Genomic DNA, 19,001 nt, shown 5'->3' with positions numbered 1-19,001 from the left:
CTACCTTTGTTCACTGGAGACATAGGTCCCAAACAAGGGATGCACTTCATATTCACCATCCAATTGTCCAAGTTGCACTTGAATTCGGTTGGGGAGAACTCTGCTTCAGTTGGATGGGGATCCTGTTCCAGAGAAGGGATAGTCTCTGAGATACATATCTGCCTCTCCAACTTTATATCACAGGCAAGGTTTAGGTCTTTACAATGGCTAACTCTATTGCAGTTTGACTTCCTGTTAGTGAGGAACCAATGTGGACGTTCCAGTTGTTGGATGTGTCTGGTTAGGTACATACCAAAGGTCCAAAAGGAAACCACCAGTACGAGGAGCACAAATCGTGCCAACAATAAACATGAAAACACACACTGCAGAGGCATGAGATGAAGCACCAATGATTACAATAAATTTCCAAAACTTTATTCGCAGACTAAAAATAATAAAATGAATAAGTACATACATACAAAAGGTGGCATTGTACTCAATGATAGGTCTGATGAATGCTAAGTACAGTAAAATAATAATCTCCTTGCATGTAGACACCATCTTTGTTTATAAGTTGCACAACATAGAATTAATTTGTCACTACTCTAGACATATAAAGGTCAAAGGCTAGATTACTGCCTACATGTGTACCTGAGTTTCTGACTACTTGGTCGACTCTTAGGGGTGTGTTGCCAATATGATAGTTACCAGGGGTGTCTAACTTCCCAAAGTATACTATTATGCATTTCTTAGCATTTAGTTTTTGTTCATGTTTCTGACACTGGTTATGTGTCTGTGCCAGCCTTTCCTGGAGAACATTAGTGTTAATGGAGGATTCTATGACTGCTCTTAATTTGCAATTGTCTACAAATTTGGTCAGCCTCAGGCCATGTTGTCCTTGAGGTCAGAGAAGTAGATGCCAAAAAGGAGTGGTCCAGGACCTATCCCTGAGATACTCTGCTGGTGACTGCCCCCTTTGTATAGGTGGACTTCCCATTTCTAACTTCCTGGGTCCTGTCTGTGAGGCAGCTGGCTATCCACTGGGTGACATGAGGGTTTATATCTAACCTCTTGAGTTTGTCAACAATGCCCAAATGAGGCATTTATTAAATGCCTTGGCCAGATCTAGGCAGTGTGAACAATTTTGCCCTCATCCATTGCTTTGTTGTCCTCAAAATGGTCCACCAGGTTCAGTAAGCATGTTGTGCCCTTGACGAAACCAAACTGGGTTGGGTCCAGTGTCTGGAGGCTTTACTATGTCATTACTGATCATTCCATGATAATTCTTTCCATGGCTTTGCATACAAGACTAATTAAACTTATGGCTCTGAGATTTCAGGGACTGTAGATGGCTCACCATTGTGCAGATAGATGATGGCTGCTGGTTTCCAGTCATGAGGCGCATAGCCTGTTTGGAGGACACAGTTAAATAGTGATACCAGAGGCCCTGATACACCATGATTCATGCTATTTAAAAGGCAGTCTGGGATATTGTCTGGGCCCACTGATGTGGTGTTCTTGGCCTTAGACAGTGCATCGAGGATCTGCTCCCTAGTGATAGTAGGGGTGTAATATTTGATGGTATTTTCTGAGGTGAGGATGATAAGGCGAGAGGGGTAAAGTTAGAGCTGAATTTGTGTGCCAGTAGGTTTGCTATACCTTTTGACTCAGTATAAGTATCTCCATTTACAATGAGTTCTGCACACAATTGTATATTTCCTTTGAGGTTGTAGACATAGGTGAAGAATGCTTTGTGGTTGTCCTTGGCCTGGAAGTTCAAGGTAACTTCAAATTTGCACTTGGTAGACTTTAGTTGTCCGCTGGGTTCTTTGCTTAGTTTGATGAGAGTGCTTTTAACTTGCTGGGTGTTACACCTCTAATTTTTGCGATAATTTTCTTCCTTCTGTTTTACAGCCCATTGATGTTGTAATTTCAACAGGGTGGCTTATTTTTTGAGTTAGTTCTGTACTAATTCATGCTGGGTACAGCTGCCTCTCTGCAGCTATTAAATTGCATGCACAGGGTTTTTAAGAGCAGTTTTGTATAGGTAACAGTGTTCTCGGGTTTAGTGGGGCTTGAAATTTTGCCAATAGCAGAAAGTCAGCCTTAGAGTAGTTCCTGAACATTCTAGGTCTAGCTAGGGTTCCAGGTTTTAGATTTACTTCAAAGTAGACAATTTTGTGGTCTGACCTCACCAAAAAGGACATTATACTAGGAGGTGTGGAGCACTCTCCCAAATTGTGAGGACCGGATCCAGTATGTTTGCACCCCTGGTTACATTTGACAATCTTTCTGTTTACAAACTACAGGAATTTCTGTGCTTGCATGTTTGGTGTCATATAGGATTCCCAGTTAATAGTGGGGTTATTAAAGTTGCCCATTAATATGGCATTTGGTTGAATGACGAGTGCTTCCAGTAAGCTTAAATGCATGCTATAGGTTTCCTGGGTCATACAGGGGGACCTATACCTTGCAAGGAAGTGGTACTGGATTTTGCCTTTGGTGATTTCAACATGGAGAAGCTCAAATGCATTGTCTTGTTTTAGCAGCCTTGAGGTATACTTATTTTTTTGTGTAAATCATGACACCTCCACATTTAGCCCCTGCCCTAGTTGGTCTAAATGTGTGAAAGGCATTACAGCTTTGCACTGCCAGGGTGCTCTCCATGGCTTTAAACCATGTCTCAGTGACTGCAAAGATGTCATCAATCCCTAGGGTGAGGAGAAGCTTGTAGGGAGTAGGGTTTCTTGTTTAGACTTCTAGCATTGAGCAGTAATACTTTTGGTAAGTCAGAAGTAGTTTCAGTTTGGCATTGCCTAAAAAGGCACTGTGGGGGAAGACAGTGTTTTAACTAATATTCAAAAACCTAGAGGGGAGAAGTGCAGGCCATCATAGCAAAGCAGTGTGGTCTGTTGACCATCTTCTTCCTTGCTGACAAATATTGGACTCCCTTAGAATGACACCTGGAATTAAACCAATTTTTATGGTCAGTCATATTCTGTTCATATTGTGGTATCATCCATGGAGAAAGTAGAATGCTGCTCAATTCCAGACTAATACCAACCTGGGACACATTCTAAGAGCTCCATTGTCTCTCTTCATATAGTCTAGGGAGGTACGTCTCAGATCATTTACACCTACAAAGACTATGACTGAGTCATATTGGTAATTATGGTCCAATGACTTGAGTATGTACATAATATGGTGGATCCGAGCCCCTGAGAAGCAACTCACGGTGACTTTCTCCTCACTCAGCCTGGTGAGAGGGACATCAGTGTGCCTCACAATGGAGTCTCCAATAACCATTTTTGGGGTTGTGTGGCAGCCTCCCTTGTGGACTTAAAAGTAGAAGCTCCATTACATATGGCTGTATGTGTTGATGTGGGTGTTGTTTTGAAACAGTACATTTGGGGCTGTTGAGGGCATTTGTTGTGTGTGCTCTATCTAGGAGTCTGTGGGGTTTAGGAAGGTTACATTTAAGTGCCTCAGCCTACGTGAGTCTATGAGTTTGCTTCATACTGTGTGCGATGGATGCACATTGTGTATTACTGACAACCTGACTGATAAGAGGAGTGCATTTATGTGACAGCTGTGCTTCCAGTGATATTGTGTAAATACTTTAGCAGATTGTTTGAGAATTAGCAGGTTCTCAGTAAACAAGAGGTAATTTCTAAATTGCCTCAGAATGGCCATATCCACTAAACTGGTAACGGAGATAGTGGGAAAGTTCATATCCATGGAAACAGTCCTTTTTTATTGATTAGATGGTTGCGGTGAGAATATAAAGTTAGGAGTATCTGGTTTGCAGCTCAAGAGTGCTTTTACAGAAAAAAATGATGTAAAAATGGGTTAATATCCTAAGTGTTGCTGTGTGCACTCAATGTGTCTGTATCTATACATGGCATTGCCAAAAAGCTGAGTAGACCCTTACGAGTTAGGGGAGATACTGAATTTGATTATGTCAACAGTTAATTAAGCAGTACGTACTTAAAAAAAATTAGCTTTGTCAAGAAAGACGTGGGGATTCATCTAATTGACTACTGCCTGGCTACTACCATGCTGGTCTCACCACAGCTCCTCACTGCTGGGATATCATGCCCCCTTCCTTCTTCTCTCACCAGAAGCAAAACAGTAGCACTAATCCCAAGATGAGAAGCAAGCCACAGGTTCTTTGAGGACCAAGAGTCATCCTAGATGATGCAAGGGTCAGTAGGCTTGTTTACTCTTTTCCCGGTAAATACCTTGAATGACAATCAGACCAATCAGGCAGGTCTCACACAGACACTCATTGCTCAGTCATAGACAGTAAAGAATCAATGGCTTCTGCTCCTTCTCTCACCAGGAGCAAAACCATAGCACAGATTCCACACTGGCACCAATGAAGCAGTTATCAGGCTTTCTGGTGATCAGCAGTTTCCAGTAAATATTGTCCCTATGTTCCTTCTCTCACCAGGTGCAAAACAGAAGCATTAATCCCAAGATGACTACTGAGAGACAGAATGTGGGTTCTTCAGTGACTGATGATCTTGGACCAAATGTTGTAGATTTTAAATGTAAGATGGAAAAATTGGTTAATATCAGAAGAGATAAATTGTGCACAAAGCAATTAGATACAAAAGAGGGGGTAACTCAAGCTTTAGCAGTCTAAGGGGAAAGCTTCTAATTGTAAAAGTGGAAGACAGGTTTGATGGGGTGGGCACTTAATCTTCTGGCTCTATGGAATTCAGAGAAAGGGCCAATAAATTTAAAGATCATGTGCAACTATTTTTTTCCACTTACCTGTAGTTCTTGTCTTTCTTCTGTGATGAAAGAATAATTTCTAGCTCTGCGAATCCAATTTACTGGATATTCTTTTGTTTTATTTACAATTATCTCCTACTCACAAAAATGTTCGTTCTCCATGGGCTTACAAGGGCAGTACTTCTTGTCTTCATGTCATCATACTTGTCAATTCGATGATGAAAAGTTGGATCTTTCTTGCTCTTCCTGCATTAGTGGCCTGGATTTTTCTCCTCTTTTTTGTATGTAAGTAAATAAATATCATGGTAATGCAGCGCATAGGCTGAGTGCATTAAGTCAGTTTATTAATAGAACAGAATTTTCATCAGCATACATCATACATTTTCCAGACAAAATGAACCATGAACCATGAAACCATAATATATAGCTACAGTGTCTTACTGAAATCACCAGTGACTTACTAGTAAATCAAAAGTTTTACAATGGATGGACAGAGGCAAAATATTAGGCAAAAACAGGGACATTCTGCAAAAATCACGGGCAGATAAAAGGTAAGATTCGGTGACATTAGGCAAAATCAGGGACAATTAAGAGTTATGGACTTTGAGCTGCATGTCATATGCTTGTGTGCCAGTGAAGCAGAAGCAGTTTTCATATTTGTTCCCACATACAAGGAGCACAGACTGCATATGGGTCTGATGTCAATTTGTGCCTAACCTTAAAATTGAAAACAATAATCAAAGAATATAAGTGAAACTGCCCCAAATTGGAATTCCTCAATATGTATGCCTTTCTCCCTCCTGCTGACTAAGTAATGGACACTGCTGACCCCAAAATGATGTCTGCACTTCAACAAGGATGCAGAACTTCCCTTCAGACTAATCAATGAGGCCAGAGCATGATGTGGCCATGGTGGGCACTTTCTGGAAGAGATCTTCCTTAAAAAGAAAACTGAGAATGCAAAGCTGACTGAGAAAGAAAGCCATAGTAAGCAACTAATGATGAAATGTGTTTGATTTTTGCCAGTTGGCACATGATCTTTAAACAGCTGAAGAGGAGTGACTTCACAAAATGATAATTTTGTGCTTACAGAGAATAGCTAATGAAAGAGGAGAGGGAAAGAATTATGTGATCAAATTAGCCTAAGAGGCAGGCAACTAGAAAAACCTGAGAATTTTAAATCGCTACAGCATCAGGATGGGAGGGTGGAGAAATTTTAATTTCTGTGTGACTCATAAGAGAGACGGCTCTGGTTTCTTTCCCATTTTAAATATGCAATAAAAAACAGCATACAATTAAAGCACAATGTAATGAAAATACACATAACAGAAGAAAGCAACAAAGCAATACAAATTATAATAAATAAATATAAAAAAAAATAAACCAACTGTTCCCTCACAGCAATATGTGACCGAGTTGGAGTGAGCTTTTTCAGCAAAAGGTACCGATGACTGACTGATACCAAAGAAGTTTTAAGTACTCCTAAAAATGAAAGCTGTAACTGTACAAGTCTGAAGCTATCACACAGGTAATCAAAAATGGGATAAAATGTCTTCTCTTTGTCTATGTGGGATCTCTGTTTTCTCCTACATCTCAAATGTACCTATATAGTCTAATTAGCAAGCCTCTACGGTGCTTTTAAATGTATTTGGTGCATGTGTGTGTGTGCTGTTGTGTTTGTGCACTGTATGTTTGTGTGTATGCTAGAATGTTATGTGTAGATGTGATTCTGTGTTTGTGTGTGTGCTGGAATGTTTCTGTGTGTGTGCTTGTGCACTCAAGTACATTGCTGGCCATCCAGGACTGCTTTGCTGATGCCTTATTCGCACTAAGTGACACAATAACCTTCCCCTGTGACACCAAACAGAATAAAGCTGGCACAGAGCATTAAGGCTGTGAGCTGTATTTCCTGTGATACAAGATTTGATTCCCTTAGGCCTTCTTTGCTTACTTTCTTGAGGAAGTTTCTTAACCAGACATGGTCCCTTTTCAGTGCAACCTAGAAGCAACGTGTTCCGTGGGCCTGACTAGTTAACAAATGGGTATTATTATTATTATTACTAGTTAGGTACTGGTATATGAATCAATGAGTGAGATTAAATCAAACTGGGGATTGCATTAGAATTATGGACAACAAAGATGAAAACGGTGTACAGCATTGCGTGACTTACTAGGTACTTTTAAAACGTTATCCTTAATTTTTGCTTACCAGAATCTTTTATTTTTTGCCTTCTCCCCGCTTCCCTTTAATAACTATGAACTAGTGACTGTTTAAATGGAGGTAAACATGATTTTTTTTTTTTTTACAGATACACTCTTTGTTGTATAAAACATACCTATAAAAAACTGTTTAAGCTAACATTTAACACCTGGCACTGAGGTATTCTTCTGTTTCCCAGAAAATGGAAGCCTTTCTAATTTAGATACATATGTTAAAATGACACTAAAAAGGGCTTGTTACACTCAAAAAAAAAAAAAACATACAAATACGACTTCAGGCCTATGGAATAAAGAAAAAAGTAAATACATTGCTTGTTGGTTGTGTTTCAGTGCAAAAATGGCTTCCAGTTAAATCATTTAAGAAGTACACTTGCTAAACAACCTCCTAGTGCTGATGAATGCACGGAACTTTTTAAGTGGTAGCCCAGTTACTTCAGAAGCCCACCTACCCCTACAGGTTGCCAAGGTCACAGGTCTGCACGCACGTGTGTTAATGAGGTGCTCGAACTACAGTGTAGTGTAGTGTACTTTGGGAGTGGAATCATTGAGTGACGCTATACTATCACTGAGTACAAAGAGTGAAGATTGAATATGGGTCTCTACAGATTTTGTTTCCCATGCACATCATAGTAATATGTACTGGGTGGGAAAGGGAGAGGTTAGTCTGGCAACAGAAGGAACAGTAAATGTTTTGTGGATGACCATATGTTAGTAAATGTTTTACTGATGACCATATGTTACCAGTTTAGTTCACCAGCAACTCCCTGGTGTGGTACACTGCATTAGGGGTGTAATCAAACACACACACTTTGTGTGCTCAGCCACGTGCATCTTTTTCTGAGCTTCGTTTAGAAACACTGCAGTTTATAGAGGCAGAAATGCATTTAACTCTAATGTTAGCTTACAAAAGGTCATTGCTTGTGAAAACAGTGGGCAGGAGGTTAAATGCATTACTGAAAAATGCCCGATAACAATAACATGCAAGCAGCAAATGCACTGCATGTATGGCAAACAAAGACAGAGGTTTATTTATTTATTTGTTTATTATCTGGTTTGAACCCAGGAGGTAAAACAGTTTCTTAGGGTGATGCAGGGGCTGTTAATTTTGTTACATGACATTCTTACAGTTAGTACTACCAACTGGATTATGTTCAAATCTATTTGGGGTAACAGGCTGCTCACATTCCAGTGTCAGCAAAAATGGTTTGTCAGTATCTAAGAAAACTTCTTAAGCTCAAGCATTAAATTACTTGGCAATTATTACTTCTCACTGTTACGGATAAAACACATTTATTTCAAACTGAGGAAAAAGCTCCAAAGCCAGGTATTCCAAGGTATGAATTTCCAGAGGTTGTGGATACACCACTTCTTTTTACAGGACAATCTGCACTAATGACCTTCTCACATTATGCTTTCATTTTTAGCAGGTCAAAGTAGGTCATGTTTTCCACTTTTGTTTCTGCAGTAAGTTTGTACCTTTGTGCCAGACATCTGGCTTAAGCCATATAAAAGTACATGTTGCAAATGTGCCCTGACCTGCTGTAGTTGTTAAACAGGTTAAAAATGCCACTGTCTGTTTGACAGAGCAAAAAATAATCGAACTTGTGAATTACTACTAGCACTTGCTTTTAGCACCCTTTGCTCTTTTTAATATCCTGGCATAATAATGCTAATGTCATGGACATGTTTTATAGGAGTGGGGGATCTGACAACACATTGTAGAGCATGGAATCCAATGGAGTGTACGACAGGAAGACTTATTGGGTATCCGAAGTGTATGGTTAAAAACTATTCCATTCCACCATCCAGATACTCATAAACTTCCATAGGGAGCAATGGAGGCAGAAAGCATTTGAAATAATTTTCTGAACAGATATTCCACAGAATAATACAAGGTGACATCAGTGGTGGAAAGGGTCCAAGAATATATGTGTTTGCCTTCTTTCTGTAGGTATTTGCATGCACTCACTTACTTATCACCAAATATAGGCCAAGTGTTTTACTGCTTTGTCCTTCAAAGTTGTTAGCTGTCATCCATTTCCACCAAACTTAAATTGTTTTCTAACACCGAAGTACTGCATTGCGGCATCTAGTGAGTCAAGTGCCATGATGCATTTTGCCAGAGTATACCAGTATTTATTTGGGTCACTGTTTCAACAAAAAGCTTTGTAAATTTTTTTGAAACTTCAGCCCAAATAAATTTAATATTTTCCCTGGTATATTCATGTCAGGCAGGGCTCTACAGACTTTAATGAATGCGTGGCTGCACAAATGCAGTAATTGTCCATTAAAGTCTATGGATGCATCCTATGTTTTTTTCCCTGAGTTTATGTCACCGAGTTTGAAGATCTCCCTTACTTCTCAATGGCATCAGCACAAGAAAAATAAATTTCAAAAGGCTTTTACCTTTTTTCCACTGTGGAGTAAAAAAAAAAAATCACCATTAGAACGAAGATCCTAATCAGCTCTTCCTACAACATATAGCATGACTTGCCTTTTGCACCACTGTAACGTGACAAAACACTTTAAGGATCAACGTACTAAATAAGGTATGTTGTATGGTAATGAATGGGTTTAACTTTCAGCTGACAGTACCTCACATCTAACACCATCCAGCACCTTCATCACCTCTCACATCTAACACCATTCGGCACCTTCATCACCTCTCACATCTAACACCATTCGGCACCTTCATCACCTCTCACATCTAACACCATTCGGCACCTTCATCATCTCTCACATCTAACACCATTTGGCACCTTCATCACCTCTCATATCTAACACTATCTGGCACCTTCATCACCTTTCACATCTAACACTATCTGGCACCTTCATCACTTTGTAATACTATTTTGCACTCTTGCTACACTTCTAATGCTACCTAATGTCATGGGGACAATCATGTATAATAACAGACTCCTGAAAGTTTTCTTCTGAATTTCATAAAAGCCTTCATTTATTTCTCTCACCTCTTCCTCCTGTTGTCTGACTTGCCTAAGCTGGGATATCTACCTCCCACACAGTTCAAGTCTGAACAGCTACCTAATGTACCATTCCCTCAGAGCCCTGACTAACCCCATCTCCCTTATTTACTCTGCCCTATTCGTCAAAGTGTCAAGAGAGCCCATTTTTGGCCCTTTGCTCTCAATATTTGTAAACTCACTTACATTTGAAAGTCCCAAACTCTACTCTGCACTTTTTTGCAGATGTTATTATTCTTTGATTATTTTACTTTCCACAAATACTCTGTTTAACTGCAACCTTGCCACCACCTACAGCTGTTGTATACCTAGACAATGTGCACTACACTACAGCAAAATACCACATGTTTGGTACTTGTTAAAATACTGTCCAAAACGTTTAATAGATACTGACAATTTACTTATGGGGATAAGAGCTTGAGCTACCAAGTGAAAGACAAAATGCACCGAAAATATGCATGTGGATACTAACTAAATTCAATGGGGGGTAGTCTGAGTCACACGGGAGCATAACTCTATGCTGATCAGCACTCAGACTAGATTGAGACTCTTTAGTAATAAATGGAAAGTTGTACTTCCTGAACCAGTTAGGTAGAAATGCCAAATGATGAGGTACTTCTGATTTGGGTGGAGCCCTCATTAACTGTTAGGCACCATCTTGATGTATTTCATGTCAAGATAACATGAAAACTAAAAGAAAGATACTGCATCCTTTACCTACAAATTCAGAGCAACACTAGGTAAAGAAATGATGATACCCACTGTAGAGTATCCTGCTTATTATCAACATGACAACTGTCACAAACACGCATACACAGACTACAGGCTATGGGCAGCAAAAGGCGCAGACTCACAATGCAGCTGCCTATGTGTGAACACTACTGCCCCCTTCTGGCTGAACTTGGATGGCTCCCAGTTACTACCAAAATACTCTCACGTTCTATGCACTTTTAAACATTGACTACTACATGTTCTTGCAGCGGTATCCTGAGACCCATAACCACATTTTCCTAAACCTGTCAACCCCAAAGTTAATTGTAAGCAAGCTGCAATGCTTTCTCGATTGCATGCCTTGCCAAATAGAATGATATTCCACACACAATGTTAGAACAACTGACATTCTCCCTGGTCTGTTATCTTTTCAAAGCAGTACAGACTTCAAATACAGATGTACAGTAAGTGCAACACAGGTGCCACCTAGCTATCGCCGGTCTGACAATGTACTACCACTAAGCAGGCGAGTGCCTACACAAAGTGAAGTGATAGAGATATACTCAGGATACCTCCAAATGTCAAATTACTACCAGAAAGCAGACCAGTGTCTACTTGTGGTGAACTGATAGGGCTATAATCAGGATACCTTTATGGACTACAAAGTGTTATTTACATACTGTCCAAACTATATTACCAAGGATGATTATGTTATGCTGCTATTTGCTGAATGATGAACACTCAAGACTTGTGACGTAATGCTCACAAATGTAGTATGTCATTTGTATCACTCTGAATGTGCAGGTTATAGCTGTAAACAGCTCATTTCTTTTGGGATGGTGGGAGGTACTTCTATTACTTTGCTACCAAAAGAATAAATAAAATATTCTGAGGAGTGTGTATAGTGTATGATAAGCATTCTGTGTTATAACACAACTTTGTTAAGATTAGATGTGTTGTGGTACTGCATTAAAATACAATAATATAATGTAATAACAAATCCGCAGCACCCCTTGTATTGCACAGCCTTCTCATCTACTGAGGACGGGACTTGTGTTATTATATTGGTGTCCCAATTGTGGAAGGATGTAGTATAAACCAAAGCTCTAAATGTAATGTTGATATATATCTTACTTAAACACGCCAAGGTTTCCTGAGCAGTGCTATACATTATGCAAGTTTATGTTGATTTTTAGTTAAAAGCCTTGTAATTCAAAATAATTACTGAGATGTTTTTATATCCAGATTTTTAAACTATAGCCATGTAAGCAGATTAGGAAAAAAACAAGATTGTTTACTATATTCTAAGAAGTGAAGTTACAACATATTGGCATTTCAAACAAACATTTCATGTTAGTAGTTTTATAACTATGCACTTTTCTATTGTTGCAAGCCTTAACAAAGAGAGCTTCTTAAAAAACTGTTCAATCTTTAGTTACAATGACCAATTACGATAACTGAGGACTATTCCTTTATTTAAATTTTTGTAAACCAACCTGTTGTATTACAGTTTACTAATTATAACTCCCTGATAGGTTGGTTTCCTGGACACTGACCTGTTGGATTGCAATTTGTTAATTATAACTCAGTGACAGAGTTTCATATTATACGCCAATCTGCTGGATTACCATCCTACTAATTATAACTCCCTGACAGACTTTTGTGTTGTACACCAGCTTGATAGATTACTGTTTACTAATTATAACTCCCTGACAGAGTTTTGTATTGTACACCAACCTGCTGGATTACAGTTTACTAATTATAACTCCCAGAGAGAGTTTGGTCCTGTACATCAACCTGTTGGATTACAGTTGACTAATTATAACTCCCTGACAGAGTTCCATGCTGCGTTACTGAGATGTCATTGTTGTAAGGGTTGTCACCCTTTCTGCATGCAGTGGGGAACTGACCCATGCAAAGAAAATATTTACTTTGTGCTTATGTGATTATCCTCACAACTGAAGCTGTCTGTCCTCTGTCTTGCGCTTTACTGCATGTATCATGCTGTAATGTTTAATCACGATTATGTTATGACAAAAGTGACAAACTGATACCTACCATCCTTCTATAACAGTTTTATTAAATGCAGACAATGAATGGCTCAGTATTGGACATACTATCTGCAGCAACTAGTACTGACTTGTGATTTTCTATGATCTGTTCCTACTGCATGTGTTGTCCTGGCCTTGGCTGTAGATGAAGATATGGATGTGTAAGCTAGTAAGAAGGGTAATGTATTTCACTCATTATTTGAAATTGCCTGCTCATTTACCCATTCGGAGTTGCAACTGTAAAGCAGCAAGCACGTGATACATGTATAGGGCAGTATAATTGTAACTTTGCACATCTCCCAATCACGTCATTCATAAGTAGTGAAAAAGCATTAAACTGCATGTCTTATCAGTAAAGATACTGCTCAACAGCTGGCAATGAATTACAGTGATTCCTGCCTTTTCCAACACATTTCTGCTGGTCTTTATCGCTAACAAGTGATTCTTGTTTGGTGGTATTTTACATGGTCTGATGCAAGAAGGAGCAACCTAAAATGGAGAGCTGAGGAAAACTGGTATAAGCTGGGAGTGATGTATGAATGTATTGTGCAGATGAGACTCAGCCACACTATGCTTTATGAATCCAACTATAACACAAGTATGTTATCTACCTTATAGGCACAAATGCAATGGGCTCAACGTATATACAGCTTCTGCTGCACATGATTAAATTTCACGAAACCTAACTTAGGATGATTAGAAAGTACATATCTGCTGTGGGCATTGTTGTGTCTCAGACAAAAAATACTTTACTATAATCTGTGCTTATTGTCTATACTTGGCTAACCTACATATGGAACATCACTCTGCACCAGCTGACCTTGCACCTCTGTGAACTATAACACTATAAACACCACCCAAAATGTCATATTATGTTACCTAATTAGTATAGCCTAGCTGTTCCTAGCTTGGGTTCAGAATGTACAGGGTTTGATTCTCAGCAGCAGCATATTACAGAAAACTAAAATGGAGTAAGCTATATCAGTTATTTAAACTTGGTGGATACATTTGGAATGCATGGCTATGTTTAAAAAGGCCCCACTGTGGTTGTTAGCCTGGTATATTTCTATAAACCTATAACTAACCTCTAGGGCACCAAACTTTATAGATACATTTGGGATGCAGAGCTAGGCTTAAAAAGGCTCTTTTGGTCGTTAGCCTAGTACTTAACATATAACTAACTGCAGGCAAGGAACTTTATCACTAGTAGAACAATTTTACATTTCGGCATATTCTTCTGACCCATTTATTCCAACTTTATTCTGCTCTAAGGGGCAATATTCATAGTCTTGGGCTGCGCAACCCCATACTGGGCATTGCAGACAGTGGTGCTGCGCAGATATGTAAATAAAGTCAGTGTAACACATTTGAGCTTGAATATGGAAAAGCAATGTGATTTCTACAATCATGCCCACTTTTCATAAACATGTAAGTTGTATAAAGTTTGTCTTTTCGTACATGCAAAGTATTTTGCAGAATTTAAATGGTCTGTGCCTTGGCATATCGTGGGCAAGTGCGGCCGACCACAGTCATGATGAAAGCATTAAAGAAAAACTGCCACCTGTGCAGCAGCTAAGAAGGCTTTTCAAAAACAATAAATGGGTTGTAACTTTTTCATATGGGGTATCCTTTTGTGGATAAGATATGTTGTCTTTGACTTGCCAAATGCCTTCTTACATACTGGACTCTACATGTTGTTTGTCTTGTTATTATCTACATTTAGAAACATTCATAATAAAAAGGACTTAGGAGGCTTTAAAGCTGTAGTGATAATTATGGAACGTGTTACTATAGGATAAATAACAGATAAACTAATTCAAATAACTCAGTGGCAGCATTAGTAGCTTCTAAAAGGTAAGCACCCTGTAAATGATCTTGTTAAAAAAAATAATTTCATTAGTATCAGGGTTTTACTAGAGCACATTTGGGAAAACCATTTATACTGCATATTTTCAGAATCTCAGAACATTGCATGTACAAGTCACTGTATAAAGTTTTCCCTTTCAGTTACTTTTTAGAGATGGACAGTTGTATAAAACTATATTACTGCAGCGAGAAGCACTATCAGATGTGCAGTGCTGATACAGTATCAATGCCAGACATTATATTAATGCACAGACAATTAACATGGGGCTGAATTTGGAAATACCAAATTCCACATGACTTTGCTGACATTTACACCTGAAGTAGTAATATTAGTTGTGCATTAACAACCCCACCTTAATTATCTTACAGTTTCTCTAATGCTGAACCCAAGAATTCAAACACTAAACAACCAAAACCAGCAAAAGTTTACTATCTTAGCAACAATCCATCCTTATTTGAGTGAGCCGTTGGATTTTGTATTATATTTTTGTTTTATTTGCTCATCTTGCCTAACTTTGCATTTCCTTGATTTATTAATCTTACCTAACTTTGCCTTCCCCTGATTTATTAGTTTTTATTAAGTTAGTGTACAGAGTACTTATTTTATTTGAGTGATACACATGGCTCTTTTCAAGGTACCATTGGAACATTACTCAGGTTAAAACACTTAGACCCATCATTGCATAAGTGAAGCTGAGACAGTCAAATCCAAGACTACAGGCTGAAATGTGTTATCAGTTTGTAGACTTAATCTTCAAAGTTACAAGCTAGCAGATAACTGCTGATGGAAGATGTGCAAATTTAAACTGCAAAACCCTAACTGCTTTCAAATCAGTTTTCTATTTATATCATCTGAGGCCTTGCAGTTTTAAGATTTTGGAGGCAAGCATTCCCAGTGTATGCAAAATGCTAAATAACTGAGACAAAAGGTAACAATGACCATGATAACCATAAGAAGATGAAGAGGTCATCAGTTCCATCTCATCCCAAAACTAGGGGCAGTATAAGGGCAAAATAGTTCTCAAACTCCTAACTGTCCTGCTCTAATTAAGTCAGGGGCAGTCTTAAAATCAGGAACATGTTAAATTAATCAGAATTAATGATGGTAGACAAACAGATATTACAAAATGTCCTAGTCTACATTCTTCTCCATCATGTACTGTAACATTTAGGAAGAAATCTGCCTCCAGTTAGCACTGACAGAGATGTCTACTTCCTACTGAAACTATATGGAGATGTGGCAACGTCATACAATTAAACAGGACTGGAAAACATGGTCTCAGGATGCAGTTACTTAAAATACTGCACAACTAGTTGACCATTAAAACCAGTCACGAATAACGAAACATAACAGTACTACTTCTAGTCAGAGATTATTGGATATGGGCAGTGATCTCTTTGCGATCAAAAGGCTTCCAAGGTTGAGTGAGGTGAAGAGGGAAAATATCTGCATTTGTTGTTACTGCAAGGCATTCTTGATAATATAGGACTTACCAAAGGCCAACAAGTATCTGCACAGCCCAAAGCTCTAGTTGTGCAGAGTGAAGTAAAACACATTTATAACGCAATCAACACCAAAATAAATAAAAAAAAAAATCAACTTTATTTCAGGAGATGACTTTCACAGATAGATCCAAATTATGGCTACACCAGCAGCTAACTGGTTTCACCCTTCAGGGCATTCAACATTACCCTTTGTTGGTTGACTGGTGCCCTTTATTAACTACAAAATGATACATAATAATACCTCATAGACTTTAATAGATCAGGTTCTCAAATTCTGTCCATGTTAAATTAATATGCTGGTCAACAGCATAAGGCAGAATTTTAAAAGGAGAAACAAGCATTAAACCGGGATGTTTACTTCACATCCTAATTTAGGATCCATTTTACAACACAGCATCTTTGTATTTTTTGATGTGGTAGGTAAAATTAGTTTCCAGGGCATTCGGAACCACATGATACTAAATGACACACGAGATCAAAACTTTGACCTGTGAACAAGCTACGTTCTGCAGCCCAGGGTTTGAGTCCTTTCACCTCCATTTGTCTTCTGTATGAATGAGTAAAGCACTTAACCAGACAAAGCTCCCAGGTCACTATTGAAAAAGGATGCTTGCATCCAGTGGGTTTACCCGGTAAGTGATTCAAATAAAAATACATATGATATCGTACAAAACTTTACAAAAAAATACTTACCTTGAATAATTCTTTAACTATTCCATCTGATTTAAGTATGTAACATAAATGTTTTACATGTTATAGAAACAAAAATATACTTGGGAATTATATCAAAACTAATTATTTTTGGAAATTGTCTTAATACATGTGGCACAAGTGTAGAACAGCATGTTCTGCTGCTTGAAAATTCTGGGTTGTACAGTTTAGTTCCTGCTATGGGTACCTTCATTGTGAAGTCCTGGTACAGCAGTAACCTCCCACATCTGAGAAAACATGATGATAGTTGAAGTAGTGAGCCTCTAATGTGTACATAGGCATGAGCAGTATGTGACTGCATGTGTATATAGTGAGCCTGTAATGTGTACAAAGGTGTGAGCAGTGTGTGATTTCCATGTGTATATAGTGTGCCTGTAATGTGTACATAGATATGAGCTGTATATCATTACATGTGTATATAGTGAGCCTGTAATGTGTACATAGGTGTGAGCAGTATGTGACTGCATGTGTATATAGTGAGCCTGTAATTTGTACATAGGTGTGAGAAGTATGTGACTGCATGTGTATATAGTGAGCCTGTAATGTGTACATAGGTGTGAGCAGTATGTGATTGCAAGTGTATATAGTGAGCCTGTAATGTGTACATAGGTGTGAGAAGTATGTGACTGCATGTGTATATAGTTTGCCTGTAATGTGTACATAGGTGTGAGCAGTATGTGATTGCATGTGTATATAGTGAGCCTGTAATGTGTACATAGGTGTGAGAAGTATGTGACTGCATGTGTATATAGTGAGCCTGTAATGTGTACATAGGTGTGAGCAGTATGTGATTGCATGTGTATATAGTGAGCCTGTAATGTGTACATAGGTGTGAGCAGTATGTGATTGCATGTGTATATAGTGAGCCTGTAATGTGTACATAGGTGTGAGAAGTATGTGACTGCATGTGTATATAGTGAGCCTGTAATGTGTACATAGGTGTGAGCAATATGTGATTGCATGTGTATATAGTGAGCCTGTAATGTGTACATAGGTGTGAGCAGTATGTGACTGCATGTGTATATAGTGAGCCTGTAATGTGTACATAGATATGAGCTGTATATCATTACATGTGTATATAGTGAGCCTGTAATGTGTACATAGGTGTGAGCAGTATGTGACTGCATGCATGTATGTGTGTGCATGGACTAAGTAGCATCCTGCATACAACTGGCTCTTTGCCTTACACCCACTGATTGCTGGAATACCCTTTGGCTCCATCATGATTCTCAACAAGTACGATAATGTAGACATCAGAAAATGAGCAGATGTGTTAATATAGTTTTCAGCACATCTCCAACGCCAAGTACATCTATTTTTAAAATTAACTCATTATTTTTTTAAGCTTTTCTTGGCCAGGCTAGTCCCACTACTCCATTGTCCTCATTCTTTTCATGAGATCCACATGGTGGTGCTGATTAGTGAACAGGGAAACTTCCCAATGTGTTTTTTTGTTTTGTTTTGTTTTTTGCAATAAATGATCTTTTACAGCCACCTGAGCAACCACCAACACAGGCAGATGGGGCCTCAGTTTAACATTTTATCCAAAGGACTGTACAGTCAGGAGTCCAACACCCTTCTTATGCTGCACAGCCACATACTGCCACATGAGCTTGCTTCGTGGTAGACTTCATTTTCACAGTACATTGTAGTACCGGAAAAAAATAATCCAAGCACCAGGTGTAGGAACAGAACCCAATGGGTTTGGCCTTCCAACAGCAAAGACAAAAGTGCTACCTGATCAGCTTCTGACACTATGGCACTGCACTATTCGGCTATTTAAACTATTTTATGAACTGTATCTTTAGGTATATTTGATATTATTGTGTATGTGTGTAAGTGAGTATTTCACACATCACTGAAGACACATAACTGGAATTTGTTAAAGCTGATGTATCAAAAAAGTACAGCTACTCTCAATCTAGTGAAACTAAAGCCAAAAACAAAATCCCAGCACACCCCCCCTCTCTATACACCTACCTTCTCAAAAATATACTAACTCCACAACTGCACTATAATGTAGACCATAGCTCTCAACCAATCAGGGACAAATTTCAGAAGAATCAGGGACACTTTTAAAACATTAGTTCTATTAACACCGGACATTAATAGAATAAGAGAATGTGAATTAATATACATTTCCGGAAGGATCAGAAGTGTCCAACTCTTAATCATTGTCATTACATATTAAGTATAATTCAGCACCTGTCCTCCAAAAGGCACTAGTGTTAGGAGG

The 19,001-nt window shown here is 38.6% G+C and overlaps 1 protein-coding gene across 6 annotated transcripts in view; it reads right to left on the bottom strand.

The window, feature by feature from the left end:
* The window catches only part of IQSEC1 (IQ motif and Sec7 domain ArfGEF 1), a 2,803,266-nt gene that overhangs the window by 1,226,844 nt on the left and 1,557,421 nt on the right, over nt 1-19,001 (bottom strand). The window lies entirely within an intron of this gene.

Source organism: Protopterus annectens, chromosome 7.part0, assembly GCF_019279795.1.
Source record: "Protopterus annectens isolate FY-2018-M chromosome 7.part0, PAN1.0, whole genome shotgun sequence".
NCBI lineage: Eukaryota > Metazoa > Chordata > Ceratodontiformes > Protopteridae > Protopterus > Protopterus annectens.
Note: the sequence above shows the minus strand (reverse complement) of the source record. Positions and strands in the feature narration are given on the sequence as shown.